Genomic DNA, 15,057 nt, shown 5'->3' with positions numbered 1-15,057 from the left:
CCAATCAGCTTTAGACTTTGATTAATATCGATATGACGTATATTCATAACAAAAGAAATAAAACCTGGAAGTCATTTTGGTCACCGTACTTAATATGAATTATCTGTACTAGCGGTCTCAGGTAAGTGTGAGTGAGGCTGTCAAACTCAGCAGCCTTTCACGTATAGCTATATTACTTTTATTCCTGGTAAGGATTTAAACAGAAAAACCACTGCCGATGAATTTCCAGGAGAGAGAAAGTCCATTTCCTGAGCTGCCATCGTGATAGTTTTGTTTCCAGGAGCGCTTTTTTAAAACATTTTTTTTTTTTTAAGCGTAAAAATGAGAGATGAATTATAGCTTCAGAATGGCGGCGGCTCTGACAGACTGGAGAGGCCATCCCGTTATTGCACGCTTGTTACATTAGCGCTGTGGAGTGCGCTGAGCGCCCCGCGAACAGGCCTTTCCCCCCGGGGGTCAGGCGCGCATTGTCCTGCATTGTCCCTCAGCGCGCAGAGCGTCGCCGTAAGGCCGGCAGACATTGTTCTGTAATGACAGAGAAACGGGCTCCGGGAGACGAGCGGCGTGCTTAAAATTCCTGCCGCTCGCCTCCGTCCTCATTTAATCTCCCGCACGGATATTTAAAAAAAATAATAAAATAAAATAATTTAAAACTCACAGCCACCGTACGCGGCTAAGACTACATTAATCCAATAAGTGTTCAGCTATTTCACTTATTTCAGTTCCGTGAAGGAGGGATGGTGGGAGGGAGGGAGAGAGGGAGGGAGGGATGGAGAGATGGAGGAGGGAGGGGAGGGATTGAGAGATGGGGCGGAGGGAGGGATGGAGAGATGGCGGAGGGAGGGAGGGAGGGATGGAGAGATGGGGTGGAGTGAGGGATGGAGAGAGAGATGGAGGAGGGAAACAAAGCCTCGTTTGCCAATCAGATTGTCTGAGGGTTGTTTATGAATCGCGAGGTCTTCAGGCACCGCTCATGCACTTCAAACGCATCCGTCAAAGCTCTGATCTCGATAGGCGCTTCTCTTAGTTGCTGATCGTCCCCCTTCCCCCCCCCCCCCCCCTCGCAAAACTGGGCCGATAATCTCCCATGGCAGTGCTGGCAATAAGATCAGCATCATCAACAACAACAGTTACAAAAGAAAAAAAAAATCTGCCTGGCAGGGTGCCATCAGAGATTTTGGGCCTCATGAAAAGAGATCTTACCCTGGGCCCAGCCACCCCAGAAACGCCTATGTTCTTATCTTTTCTGAGGTCCTGTATAATCATTGCATACCAAACATCGTTGGACCAGCGACTGAACACAGGTCAAATATGCTACAATTCATACAAGTATGAATTATCCATAGACGTGAACATCAAGTGTGGTTCACACGGTAATTATAGGCTAAGTCAGTGGAGTGACCTCAGCAGGGATCCCCGTGACCTCAGCAGGGACACCCCCCAGCCCCCCCCCCCCCCCCCCCCCCCCCCCCCCCCCCAAATGCCATGAGGCAATGGGGTCCACAGAAGACCAAGACCTCTGACAACAGAAAATGATTCAGTACAAATGCATTGCATGGCTGTCGTTGATGTTGTACGCAATGTTCAATGTGCATGCTTAAAAGGAGACCTGTCCTTCATTGAGATTCAGCACGGGGGGTGTTGTGATGCAAAGACATTGACTAAAGAGCTTTTCCACCAAACCGACTTTCCAAGGACCGTTGAGTTATTGATTTAATTTACTACAAATGAATTGCCAGTGACAACCTAACAAACCAATTGCGAGCGATAATACACTCATATCAGAGTCATCTGATTACGTCAAAGCCAAACATATTAAGGAGCTCATTGGCTGTTTGATCAAAAGTGACTGTTGTGCATCAATTTGAGGCGGTGTTATCCTTCCACGTATTTGGACCAATGACCTCCTGGTTACATCCCAGCCCTCCAAAGCTTCACTATTCCCAGCGTCTGCCTACTTCAGTCCTACGTCCAGTCCTTTGTATTGAGTCTCTCAGCAATATAGGAAATCTGTATTGGGAAATTAGTCAGTTTCAGTGTTCATCGATCGTACTGTATCGATGCTCAAAATTAGCATTGACTTCCACACTTTTGAGATCTTGTGCTTTTCCGAACAACCTCATCCGGTTTCCTCCTGTTTAGAATGACCATGGGGGGGAGGGGGGGGGGGATAATGTTTCTTTTGAAAGGATGGTAGCTTTTATAGTTGTAACTTTTGATTGCTGTCTTATTGCTTATTCATTGTCTTTATTGGTTTCTTTGTTTTTTTGTTTGTTTGTTTTTTATTTGCCGAAATGTCTTTTTTACCCAAATTATTATTATTTTTTCCCAGATACAGAGTCGTGGCATGTTGAGGTAAACACACACAGGATGCAATCAGAACAGGGAGAATTGGGAGGTCAGCTCTACATTGGACTGTGCCATTATAATCTTCTGAGACAAAGTGTTGATAGAAACTGCAAACTGCCAAATGTGATAGGAAGGCAAATTATTCTCACCCTTTTTGAAATCTCCACACACCTGCCCCAAGTTGAATATAAAGCTGTTTTGTATTCTGTGAAACAGTTGCGCCAGACACAGAATGTAAAATCTGTTTTTTTTGCTTTCATGCGGTAGTGCTTCAGATGGTTGCCATGCTCTCCATGGTAACCCACTTAGGCTGGAATATTCAGCGTCCATTCATGTGAATGACTCATATCCTCACAGGACCCAGCAATTCACTTTTGTCCCCTCTAGGGGACATCAGTCTCTGGTCTTACTCTCAAGAACGATATATTCTACTCTGCTGAGAACTATACTACAAGGTACGATCAATAAAAATAAAATGAATAATATTTTTTTTGAAGATATTTACCCTGCCTCATGTTTCTGTTCTCCGAGAAACTTATTATGTCAAAAAAAAAAAAAAAAAGGCAGGGTCTCAGGAGGATATGAGGCATTTGGGGTGACAGAGCTGTGCTGGACTGAAAAGAACCATCTTAAACAGCCATGCCAAAAGAAAAGTGCTCTTACCATTACGCAGTAGGATCTGCACTTGAGCTGAAAGTGCCGATCTGACTAATACCTGGACGTGTACTTCTGAGCAAAGCGGATATAACCGGGGTGGTTGTCCCAATATAAACGGTAGACCAGTATCATACACAGTAAAATGCCCAGTGTTAATTCAGCTCTGACAGTGTTAATTCAGCTCTGACAGTGTTAATTCAACTCTTATCAGATAACATTTTGTCTCACATTCCAGTGGGGGAGTTGAATTAACACTGGACATTTTACTGTGTACTACCTCTTTGTACTGCTGCTATTACTGTAGCTAATTACATTTAACCTGTTTAATTAACCAATGAGCTAGTGAACATTTTTGACTACATGTTAAACTGAGGTTCTGAATGGTTGTATTACCTGAAGATGCCATGGTTGTGGTCACTAAAGATGCCATTTATTTAAAAGTGGGGTGTTGAGGGTTTCTCCAGTTCCCTGGCAAAATTCCCAAGCTGGCTTTCTCGACTTGGCCACCTATGCAATCCCTCAGTTCCACTGGCTAAATAATTTCCCCCTTGCCCTCCAAGCTAATATGAGATTTCTTAAAATAAATAAATAAATAAATAAAATTTGACATGTCCAATCTCACCCTGGAGCCACTTGCATGCAGCACTCCCCACTGCCGATTCAGGAGGGTGTAGACATCTGCAGTCCTGTTCAAAAAACACGTTCCGTCTCCAGCCTGCTTCTTTTCACGCCGCAGACTACAGCCGAGCTCGCACAGAGCTGAGTCAGAGGAGGACCTATCGTGCGCGGCTTTAGACAAGCAGCCTGCGGGCACCTGATCGACCAGCAGGGGTCACTAGAGAGCAATGAAATGCAGCCCGCCTAAACGACTGAACCTTCCCATCCCTGAGCAACGCAATCACCAATTGCTCATCACTCTGTGAATCTGTCGGACACAGTCACCGCTGGATTCGATCCAAGGCCACGGGGCTCATCCATGCACCAGAACGATGCCATAACTGGATGAGCCACCCGGAGTGATTGAGTGATTTTATAATGCCCTCTGTGTTTAAGTGGCTGTAATTAATGATGATCTAGCTTAAGGGATGGAGACTCTGGCACACACAAACGAGGTGACATCGCAAGCTTTATTTTCCCTCTGTTTTTTTTTTTTTTTTTTTTGTGGCCCAACCGGATCAGGATGTCTTTGCATATTTCTGCATGGGACTCGCGTGTTTGCGCGCCATGTTTGCCCCCCCAAAACAGTCGGTCTCTTCTCTTGTTCGTCAACATCGATTTATCTGCACCTGGAGTCGCGCGAGCTTCATTTGGGTTTGGAACGCTGCCGTGGCGAAACATTGACTGCCCGCTGCTTGCTTTTCTCATTGATTTCTTTGCTTGGTTTGCAGTCGCGTGCCTCTGTAAGGCAAATGGTTTCTCATTTCGTGAACACCGTTGCTCAGTTTCCGTGGAAATTTATGTTAGTTTTAATGGGGTCCCTATGCAGGACTGTCACCAGAAGGCTACATGTCTGGAGAACTAACATTTGCTGGCAGCCATGCCACCCTGCACCCTGCTCCTACTGAATGGCTGAAGCTTGGACTTGGTTAGTTATTGGTTGGGAGAACTCCTGGGAAAGCTGAGTTGCTGCTGGAAGTGTTGGTGGTGGGCCAGTTGGGGGTGATCTTCCCTCTGGTATAATAATTGCCAAAGCTCCAGTACAGTGATGGGGACACTGTGCTGCAGGAGACACCATCTTTTATATGCGAGGTTAAACTGAGGTCCTGACTCGCTGTGGTTATTAAAAGACCCCATGACACTCATTGCAAGGTGTAGGGGGTTCCTTCGTGTCCTGGCTAAATTCCCGACCTGGTTCTCTCTACCTACCACCTAATCACACCCTCATTTAATTGGCAAAAAATAAATGTTTCCTCAGTTGATGTGTGGCGAGTGTTATGGTTCGAAATGGCTGCTATGCATCACACAGGTAGGTGCTATACGTTGGTTGTGTTTCGCCCTCATCACTGTGAAGCACTTTGAGTGTGAGAAAAGTGCTATATAAATGCAATGAATTATTCATTATTATTGTTGTTGTTTTTTTCTTGAGCAGAAATCCAGCACTCACCCTGTTTTCTTCCTTGAGGGAAAAATCCATCCCCCCTTCCTTTCAATTCAATTGAAAGAGCTTTATTGGCAGGAAAGTAATGAAGCAATATTGCCCAAGCCATAGAGTTGATATACATGAATAAAATAAGATTTAACGTTTGATCAGTGACAATAGCGAGATGTAAGGGTGGTTTATTTACAGTTACTCAGCCTCAGTGATATGCCGTGACATATCTTGCCACAAAATGGGGCAGTTATTCCCTCACCTGTGATAATTTTTCATTTTTCCTTGATCAGAAACAATGGGTAGAGAATTTATAACAGCCCAGTCCATACCACACGGTCTAAATCAGGTAGTTACTTTTCTCTATTCATTTCTGTAGATTCGTTTCATAAATAGTTAATCACCATACAAGAGCAATGCATCGGCCTGGAACGAATAGCATTCCCTCCATTATGCATTCATGCCTTTGCCTTTCTGTGTATTTCCACTGCCTTTATCTAAATTATGTGGCTAATTTAAATTATGTGCACTTTTTCTGTTACTTTAACAACATTGCAAGCAGCTAAATAATTAAATAAAGGAGTTATGATTTAGGGGAAAAAAAATTTATTTCATAAAACAATTATCTTGTGCAAAACAAATCTTGGTAAGGCTGCAAAAAAAACAAAAACGAAACAGAACGTCCTTATTACGAGCAATTTTGACAAGGACAAAACTTTGTATGGTTTGTGTCTCAATTCATTATTTATGCTTTCAGCGAAACTGCAGGGCTCGTGGAGTCCTGAGCAACGGCGTATGATATCAGGGGGCCGCAGCATATCGACGGCGTATTATCATACAGCGCAGGTTCTCAACCTTCCACTGGCCTCCGCCTCACCCCTTCTAATAGGCCTCCCGAGCGCCGTCCCAAATTAGATTCCAGACACATATTGATTAATATCAGCCTCGCCGCTTCAAAAGATAATAATTAAAGCTACCGCACAAACACAAACACACACCGTCTCCGTTGCACAAACACTTGAATCAGCACATACGGTCTTCTGAAATAAATGTAAACGGTTTCACTGGGGACCGTGCCAGAGCGTATGCATTACCCAATAGCTTATAGCTTGTATGTGAAACCCGGAACGGTTGTGAGGCTGTGCATACTGACTTAATGCCATCTTTAAAAAGGTCTCGTCAACGATCCAAGCGATCCTAAGTGCGGGACGCAAGGGGAGTTCAAGGGCAACCCGTCTGTCTGTGGCCACGGACGGCCGTGTTCGTGCGCCGTGCACTTAACTCTGTCACCGCGCACCGCTGTCCATTAGTAAGGAAATGGACCCTTTGTGTATATTTTCACTGAGCATTAGGCATTCGGGCGATGACAGCCCTTGACAAATGACGCTTTTGTTCAGTCCCTGTAGCAGGTCCGCTCACTTTAGGACTTTAATGTTCGAGTGGCAGAATCTCATTTTTCACCTGTCACGCAGCGGCTTTCCGTGCACAAATAAGCCCACAAGCAGGCCGCGTGGTTCGGCTGTTTCTCCGTGGGATTTTAACTAGTCCAGCAGGGATGTTTTTCTGTTTTTGCAAGGCCCCCGTACACTCGAAATGAAATGTGCACGCGCGCAATGAATCTGTTGGCGAGTTTAGATTTTAGATTTTTTTTCTTTTTTAATCTCGGCTGTGTTTTCCGTTTGTTCTGTCTTTAAGCTTAAAAAAGAACAAATGAGAGAAAGCAACTTTTCTGTACACTGCCCCCCCCCCCCCCCCACCCACCCACCCCCCCCCCCCCCCCACCCCCCCCCCCCCCCCAGCTTTGAGGGATGAAGTCCTTCTCGATCGATCACCCGCTAACCACAAAGGGACAAATGACCTCCTCTCTAAGCTGTGCCTGTTTCGGTTAGTAATTAAGGAGCATTACTGATGACGGGAGGTGATTTGTACTGGTTTTTTTTTTTTTTTTTCTCTTCCCCAGCCGCTGTGTGGTAACAGAAATTCGTTTTCTGTCCACAAACCGATGCAGAAGGCTAAAGACATTGCATAATGTGACGTCTTAAATTTCCGTTAAAAGTCAGCGTATGCCCTCAGAGGAGAGGGTTCAAAAAGGCTCCTCTCTGTCTCCACAGAGGAGCCCTGTCTAGTTCAAGGGTTCTTCGTCAGGGCAAAAAATAAATAGTTCAGTCTGGGAGCCTTTTCCCTTCTCACACCTACCATAGTAGGCTCCACACAACCCTAATAAGGGTTCCCCTACGGAGGAAAGGCAAAGAACTTTTTCAGAACCCTTTCTTTTTCTAAGAGTGCAGCCTTCCCGACACGCTGCTGAAGAAGTGTTTTCACACATACCTTCAGTCCGGGGTATCCCCCAGGTAAATAATTACTCATGTGGATGAGTCGGCTTGAGCTTAATATCTTACCCAGAGTGCTTCGCTTCCTGCAGAGGCTGATACTTGGGATTTTTGGACACCGCCTCCTCCGCCGGCTTATTGGTCCCCACAGACGGGGGCTTTAGCGCGCGGTGGATCCTGTGGGCTTGTGGGCAGGTAGAGCTTCGGCCTTCCCCAAAAAAAAAAATACAAGTCAGGACTGGGAACCGCTGCAGGCTGGTTGCAGAGTCCCTCCTGAAGCAAAGCCGAGCTCTGGAATTCCAGATAGCAACAGCGAATAAAACAAATGAATAATTAAAAGTTTAACTTTAGTGAAGTGTAGCGTTCGTCCGTCTCAGTGTAGTGTAAAAGTTGTGGTGTCTTGACTGCGCACCCTATCCTGACAGTGTCGGTGTTGAACTCCCAGTGTTGGGAGGGCTCTGTTGGCCTTAACGGTGCTCAGGGATTGCTCGCAGTCAGGGTCGGCCCTGTCTTGTCACACAAGTGCAGATCCTGGTTGTTTTGGGCAGACTGCAGTTTGCCTGTAGAGGCTGCGGTTTACCTGTGCAGACGACTGCAGTTTATCTGCGTAGGCTGCAGTTGACCTGCGTAGGCTGCTGTTGACCTGCGTAGGCTGCTGTTGACCTGCGTAGGCTGCTGTTGACCTGCGTAGGCTGCAGTTGACCTGCACAGGCTGCAGTTGACCTGCGTAGGCTGCAGTTTATCTGTGTAGACTGCTGTTGACCTGCGTAGGCTGCAGTTGACCTGCGTAGGCTGCAGTTGACCTGCGTAGGCTGCAGTTGACCTGCGTACGCTGCTGTTGACCTGTGTAGGCTGCAGTTGACCTGCGTAGGCTGCAGTTTATCTGCGTAGACTGCTGTTGACCTGCGGAGGCTGCAGTTGACCTGCGTACACTGCAGTTGACCTGCGGAGGCTGCAGTTGACCTGCGTACACTGCAGTTGACCTACGTAGGCTGCAGTTGACCTGCGGAGGCTGCAGTTGACCTGCGTAGGCTGCAGTTGACCTGCGTAGGCTGCAGTTGACCTGCGGAGGCTGCAGTTGACCTGCGTAGGCTGCAGTTGACCTGCGTAGGTTGCAGTTGACCTGCGGAGGCTGCAGTTGACCTGCGTGGGCTGCAGTTGATCTGCGTGGGCTGCAGTTGACCTGCGGAGGCTGCAGTTGACCTGCGGAGGCTGCAGTTGAGGTGAAACTCCCACACAATCCGTGCGCAGAAATTACATTACATTACATTACAGGTATTTATCCAGAGCGACTTACACAACTTTTTACATTGTATCCATTTATACAGCTGGATATATACTGAAGCAATTTCGGTTAAGTACCTTGCTCAAGGGTACAACGGCAGTGTCCTACCCGGGAATCGAACCTGCGACCTTTCGGTTACAAGCCCAGTTCCTTACCCACTGTGCTACGCTCCGTTCCATGAAAAAGGCGGGAAAGCGGGTAGGAGCACGAACCTCAGAGGAGACCACGCGCGCGCTTCTGCCGAATCAAATGGCGGAAGTGAAGCCGTGTGCGGGTCTCTTGCGAGCGGCTGGCGATCTGACGTGCGAGCGACGCGTACCAGCGGGTACCAGAGGTGTCATGAGCAGGGAGGTCTCGGGGCGGGGCCCAGCTGCGATCGGTCTTCCCGCTGACGCCTGAGCCCCGAGGTGCGCCCGCACCCGTGCCTTTGCGCTGTCGATACCACAACAAATCATAATCCCCCCCCCCCCCTTAATGAACTGCGCCGGCCAATAGCAGCGAGGCAGCCGAGCGAAACCGAGCAACACAGAGCTCATCACATTTTATGGGCCCGCTGTATGTTTTCCTAATAAATTCCCTGCTGTGGTATATTACATTTTAATTACCCCCCGGGCCACGCAGGCCTGTGGTGGCTGGAGAGGCTGTGCCGCTCTTCCTCTGTCCTCCTCCTCCTGCCAGCAAATTGAATTTCGCTCTGATCTTAGCGTCTTTTTTTTTTCTTTCAAGCTTTCCTAGAAACGAGGGGAGAAAGAAAAAAAAAAAGAAAAGTGTTCTCTGAACACCAGAATGGAAATATTCAAAGCGATGAATATTTTTAATTGAGGATTTGGAATTCAGGCGCCGGTCCGTGCAAGCAGTGCGTAGAGAATATTGCTGCTGATTTGTGCAGGCGCGCGTGTTCACTCACAGCCTTAACTCCTCGTTTGCCCATGTGGAAAAATGTCTTTCCGGCACAAAATCCTTTTCCTGTTCCTGTCTGACCTCCCATTCCCTTAACCGTTTAAGGTGTAAGATCGCACGTATGTGATTAGAATGTTCTTAACTGAACATTCTAATGCTGATGTAACAATCACTGCTGGTTATTGAAAGCAATGGAGTTCTAGAACACTTGATTTTTAAATTTATTTAAAACTACTGTTCAAAGGGTTAAATCTCCTCATCTATAACCTGACTGAGCCTGAAGATGTAGCACCGGCATGGGTTAATTTTAGCAAAGAATGTAAACATAGCAGTGCTATCTGCATCCTGATGGGGGCGCTCTTCAACCGCTCAGAATCTCAGTGCAATTACCTGGCCCTGAGGAGGACAGGGGGTCAGTGCCTTGAAATCATAATTCATTCTAATTACCCATCACCACAGAAAACTCCCAAACAAACCAGAGCAAAACTGACAAACAGAGAAGGACAGAAGCAGCTCCGATTATGGCTCCATAGTAACTAAACAAAGAAAGAAAGAAATAAATAAATTAAACTCATTATCCCTAATGTTTGTTGTAATGTAATTAAAATATTGTCTGCTCTGCCTCTAATGAGTTAGAGCATGGCACATCTCTGATGTCTGGAGCAGTGTGTGGGCTGCTGTGTGTGTGTGTGTTTACGGTGGGGGAGGGAGGGGGGCTAAATGGCTGTGGATTGTTCTAGATTGAGCCTCTGGCTGCAGGTGTGGGTGATGAGGCAAGATCAGTGAATTGAATCATTGAATCAGTGGGCAGTAGGATCCCCAGAGTGGGTCTGCTGGTAACTCCTGACACATGGGCAGAATTCATTGCAGCCATAAAAATGGATAATGTAGCCGACGTAACTTGGTCTGTTCTGGGGTTCTGCCACTTATCACCTCCTCCTCCGCCCTCTGTGGGATTCCCAGAACTACCCCCCCCCCCCCCAAAGATATCTGGCAAGCAAGCACCTATTGAACCACTATTAGTGCCGTCGGCTGTTTGTCTGCTTGCATTTTTACTAACTACACTGCACCCTTTTGCCTTCTTGTAACCCTTCAAGGTTCAAGATTGCAAACGTGCGATTAGAGTGTTCGTAACCCGAAGATTCTAATGCTGATGTAACAATCGCTACTGGTAACTGAAAACTGCGAGGGAGTTCTAGAACACTGACTTAGAATTTAAATGATAAAAACCTACACTTCAGAGGGTTGAGCAGTTTGATCCTCATCTCGACTTCGCCCCAGCTTGCCCGCTTGCGGGCCGCCGCTGTGCCGACTCGCTAAGCAGCACCGACGGCATTGCCGATGGCGGCCCGCCAGTGGCCCGTCCGGCCGGCCCCTGCCGTTTTGCCGGCTGCCGCGAAGCTGCGCCGATGTTGAGTTGAGCCCAACGTCGCTGGGTTTGACCCTGCGTCCCTCGCCCAGGATAAACGACTGTAGACCATGGAGGGATCACTGCATTTAGCCCGATGCCTTCTGCCGTTTATTCCTGCTGATCCCAATCCAAACTTTTCGGGAATATTTAAATATTAGCAAATAATTCATAAAGATGGGGGCGACCTCTTTTTAAATTAGCCTCCAGCTCTGAACGTGGCTGACTGCGTGCTGACCTCGGGGAGGTGTTTGAGCAGAGTTTAGCCATCTGCATTTAGCCAGCCAGCGAAGTGTACCCTTTGTGCACCCTTCACCCAAACCAGCGTTTGGGTTTTTTTTTAATGCAATCATCTGCCTGCCTCTTGCAGCTGTCCAAACCGGGGCCGGGTTCATCCATTCGCTGCCAATTTAAGTGTAAACGTTCCCTTTCGTAGGAACGCGCGGGGCGGATTTGTTCCGCGTTTGTTCCCATCAGGGGGAGAGGCGGGACCGGGGCGGTCGGTGCTGATTTATTTAAGAGGCGCCGATCGATCTGGAGACGCGCCCGAGCCGTTTCGTGAGGGATTGGGGTCTGCGCGAGCAGCCGTAGCCGCGTCAAATCTCCCCGCCTCAAATCAGAAAACAGATTAATTTCTCGTGAATCAAGCAGTCCCGTCAGTCAGCGGATCCATCAGCCAACCAGCCAATCAGCCGGGAAATCAATCAATCAATCAGTCAGTCCGGCTGGCTCAATTAACAACCGCGTTTGCAAATTGTGGATTAACATTAACGATGTATCAAAAGTAAGACACAAAGCGACAAAACAACAACAAAAAAAAACGAATGAATGTGGACGTTTGCAGTTTGCTTGTAGCGTTGCTGAGCGACAGGTTCCCCTCGAAGCAGGGAACTGCAGGAGCACTCAGTCATTCTGGGGTGCGGGGGGCGGGGGGGGGGGGGGGGGGGGGTAGGGGGTGGGGGTGGTTGCTGCTACGGCATCTGGACTCCACCTGTGTTCCATCACTTCCCACCATATCGATTAGTGGCATATATTGATGGCTGCTCTCTCAGGCCCTCCCTTCTGCCTTCTGTATGGGAGCTGAGAGAAGCACCCCACCCCCCCTCCCCAGAGGCTGGGCTGGGCTCTGAGGATGGGCCGAGCCTTCTCACTAGCAGCGGTCGTGCCCTAGTGCATGATGGGAGAACGAGGGGGGAAAGCAGCCTTCCCACCACCCCCTCCCCCCGCCCCCCAACCCCCCCGCTCTCTGCTCTCTCATGTCTTTGTAGTCGCTTGCTTCAAATGCGCCTCGAGTCTCGATCTCATGTTCTTTCAGATTTAAAAAATATATAAAAATAATATATATTTATGTATCCCCCCCCACCAGCACTTTGAATCAAAGAATGAGCAGTCTGAGATCAACAGAGGCATCTTGTCAGGATTAGAGCTTTTCACATGGAACTTGTTGCCATCCTTAGGTGTGGGTGGCATTGGTGGGCTAGACAGTGGACTTCTGGGTAAAAAAAAAAAAAAAAAAAAAAAAAAAGCAGAGAAGGGCATTTAATGTGCTTCTTCAGTTCTATACGCTTATGCCAGGGAACATAAACAATGCTGGCTTTGGATTTTGAGCAGCTCCCACGCTGTGGGTCTGTGGATCTCACCCCCATTTTGCTTTTACCGTCGCTTTAGTTCCGATAAGGGGCTGTGGCTCGAAGGGAAACGTTCTTACCTCGTGTTTTTAATCTCTGACTCCGGGGGGCGGAATCTGGCGGGAACGCGCCTCAGAACACGCGCGCGGAAGACGTCGCGTGGCGGCGGGGGCGGCGGCGGCGCTTCAGAAGCGTGAACGGAATCCGCGAATCGTGCGGCCGGGAAACAGTCGCCGGGGAAGTTCGGGCTCACGCCCGGACCCTCTCTCCTCTGTCGGGGGTGAAACGACGGGATTGGACGGATAAAAGCGGGCAAGGGGGAGGCGTCCTCGCAAGTGATTGAAAATGAAAAGTCCAGCGGGTGATTGTGGGTAAATGGCGATACGTGCGCATCTTAAGACTAGGGCTTGTTTAAATTGCCCGGCTCCAGAGTTTTATCATATTTAATGGCTTGGCTAGACAGAAGTAATATTGATATTGTTGAGAAGTGACCCAAGATAAATCAATTAATTAAGAACCACCATGGATATCACAACAACCGCCGCTACCGCTGATAGTAATTATTATCGTGAAATTGAAAATGAAAACCAATTACCAATGTCTCAGTCGATAAAATTTAATGAGCCGCTCATTTGGCCGAGAGAGAGCGGATTTAAGATGCGGCTTTGATTATTGGGTTTTTTTTGGGGGGGGGGGGGGGGGGGCTAGGGGGCTGTCTCCTCGGCAGGGGTGACACTTCCCGCTGATGGGGTTTTAATCAGGTGGGTGCGCGTGCCGGTACCTGGGATCAGCGGCGCTGCCGTCTCGCCCACCTCCGCCTTGCGTGAGGGCTCCTGGCGTCCTGCGGAGCGGCAGCCGGTGCGGAGAGAGGGAATTCACAAAGGAGACATTTTGCGAGGTGCAGTTGTTTCCTTTCGTGGGGAGAGGAGACTCAGCCGGCTACATCGGCCCCAGTTGGACAATGGAAGAGATCCCCCCCCCCAACTCACAGAAAACTTTTTACACTCAACTGAAGTAAAAACTATAGTTTGTTGTGTTGTGTTTGGTGCGCAATGTGCTTTGTTTGTTTTTGTGCATGATTGTGGGCATGTGTGTGTGTGTGTGTGTGTGTGTTGTTTGGTGTGCGTGTGTGCCTGTGTGCGTTTGTGTGTATGCACGTGTGTGTACATGTGTGTGCGTACATGTCTGTGTCTGTCTGTCTGTCTGTCTGTGTGTGTGTGTGTGTGTGTGCATGCGTGTGTATGCATGTATGTGCACGTGTGTGTACATGTTTGTGCATGCGTGCGTGCGTTTGTGTGTACGCACGTGTGTGTGCGTGTGCGTGTGCGTGTGCGTGTGCGTGTGCGTGTGCGTGTGTGTGTGTCTGTGTGTGTGTGTACATGTCTGTGTCTGTCTTTCTGTGTGTGTGTGTGTGTGTGTGCGTGCGTGCGTGCGTGTGTGTACATGTCTGTCTTTCTGTCTGTGTGTGTGCGTGTGTGTGTGTGTGTACATGTCTGTCTTTCTGTCTGTGTGTGTGCGTGTGTGTGTGTGTGTACGCACGTGTGTGTGTGTGTGTGTGTGTGTGTGTGTGTGTGTGTGTGTACATGTCTGTGTGTGTGTGTGTGTGCATGTGTGTGTGTGTGCGTGTGCGTGTGTGTGTACATGTCTGTGTGTGTGTGGCTCGGGCACTTCTTTGTCTGTTGGTGAGGTTTTAGATGAACTCTGCAGTGCCGCGCAAAAACTCACTTCTCATTCTGCGGCGCTTGGAGTTCTGCATTGTCAGCAGCTTCCTTCAGAAACTGGGTTCAGGAGTGATTCAACTCTCTCTTTTTTATTTTATTTTTTTGGCAGGCGTGTTGTTTATTAGATAACTGAAGCGGCGTCCCGGTGCCACAGTTTGTAATTCACTCGTGTTCTCATGCAGGACCAGAGGGCCCGGCTGCTGGCTCTCTCCTCGGGGAGCGTTTACAGCTGCACAGTTCAGTTTTGCATGACAAGGGGCAGCTGAGAGCTGGGCGGCGGGCCGGAGCGCTCGAGGGGTGGGGGGGTGGGGGGGGGCGCTGAGAGAGAAAGGGCGGCGGGCCGGAGCGCTCGAGGGGTGGGGGGTGGGGGGCGCTGAGAGAGAAAGGGCGGCAGGCCGGAGCGCTCGAGGGCGGTGGGGGGGGGGGGGGGGGGCGCTGAGAGAGAAAGGGCGGCAGGCCGGAGCGCTCGAGGGCGGTGGGGGGGGGGGGGGGGGGGGGGGCGCTGAGAGAGAAAGGGCGGCGGGCCGGAGCGCTCGAGGGGTGGGGTGGGGGGGGGGGGCGCTGAGAGAGAAAGGGCGGCTTCTTTCTCCTGCAGAATGAGCGCTGTGGTCCTCCGCTGAATACCAAGAAGGGCACGCTTTGTTACTGTGAGACCAGCGCTGCCCGGGCCTGCTACTGGGGCTCCACCTT

General features: G+C 49.0%; 1 protein-coding gene across 1 annotated transcript in view; it reads left to right on the top strand.

Moving 5' to 3' along the window:
* Nucleotides 1-15,057, top strand: part of alk (ALK receptor tyrosine kinase) — a 349,900-nt gene that overhangs the window by 141,188 nt on the left and 193,655 nt on the right. The gene's annotated exons all lie outside the window — the stretch shown is intronic.

The sequence above is a fragment of the Anguilla anguilla genome, chromosome 1, assembly GCF_013347855.1.
Source record: "Anguilla anguilla isolate fAngAng1 chromosome 1, fAngAng1.pri, whole genome shotgun sequence".
Taxonomy (NCBI): domain Eukaryota; kingdom Metazoa; phylum Chordata; class Actinopteri; order Anguilliformes; family Anguillidae; genus Anguilla; species Anguilla anguilla.
This window is presented reverse-complemented; position numbering and strand designations above follow the sequence as displayed.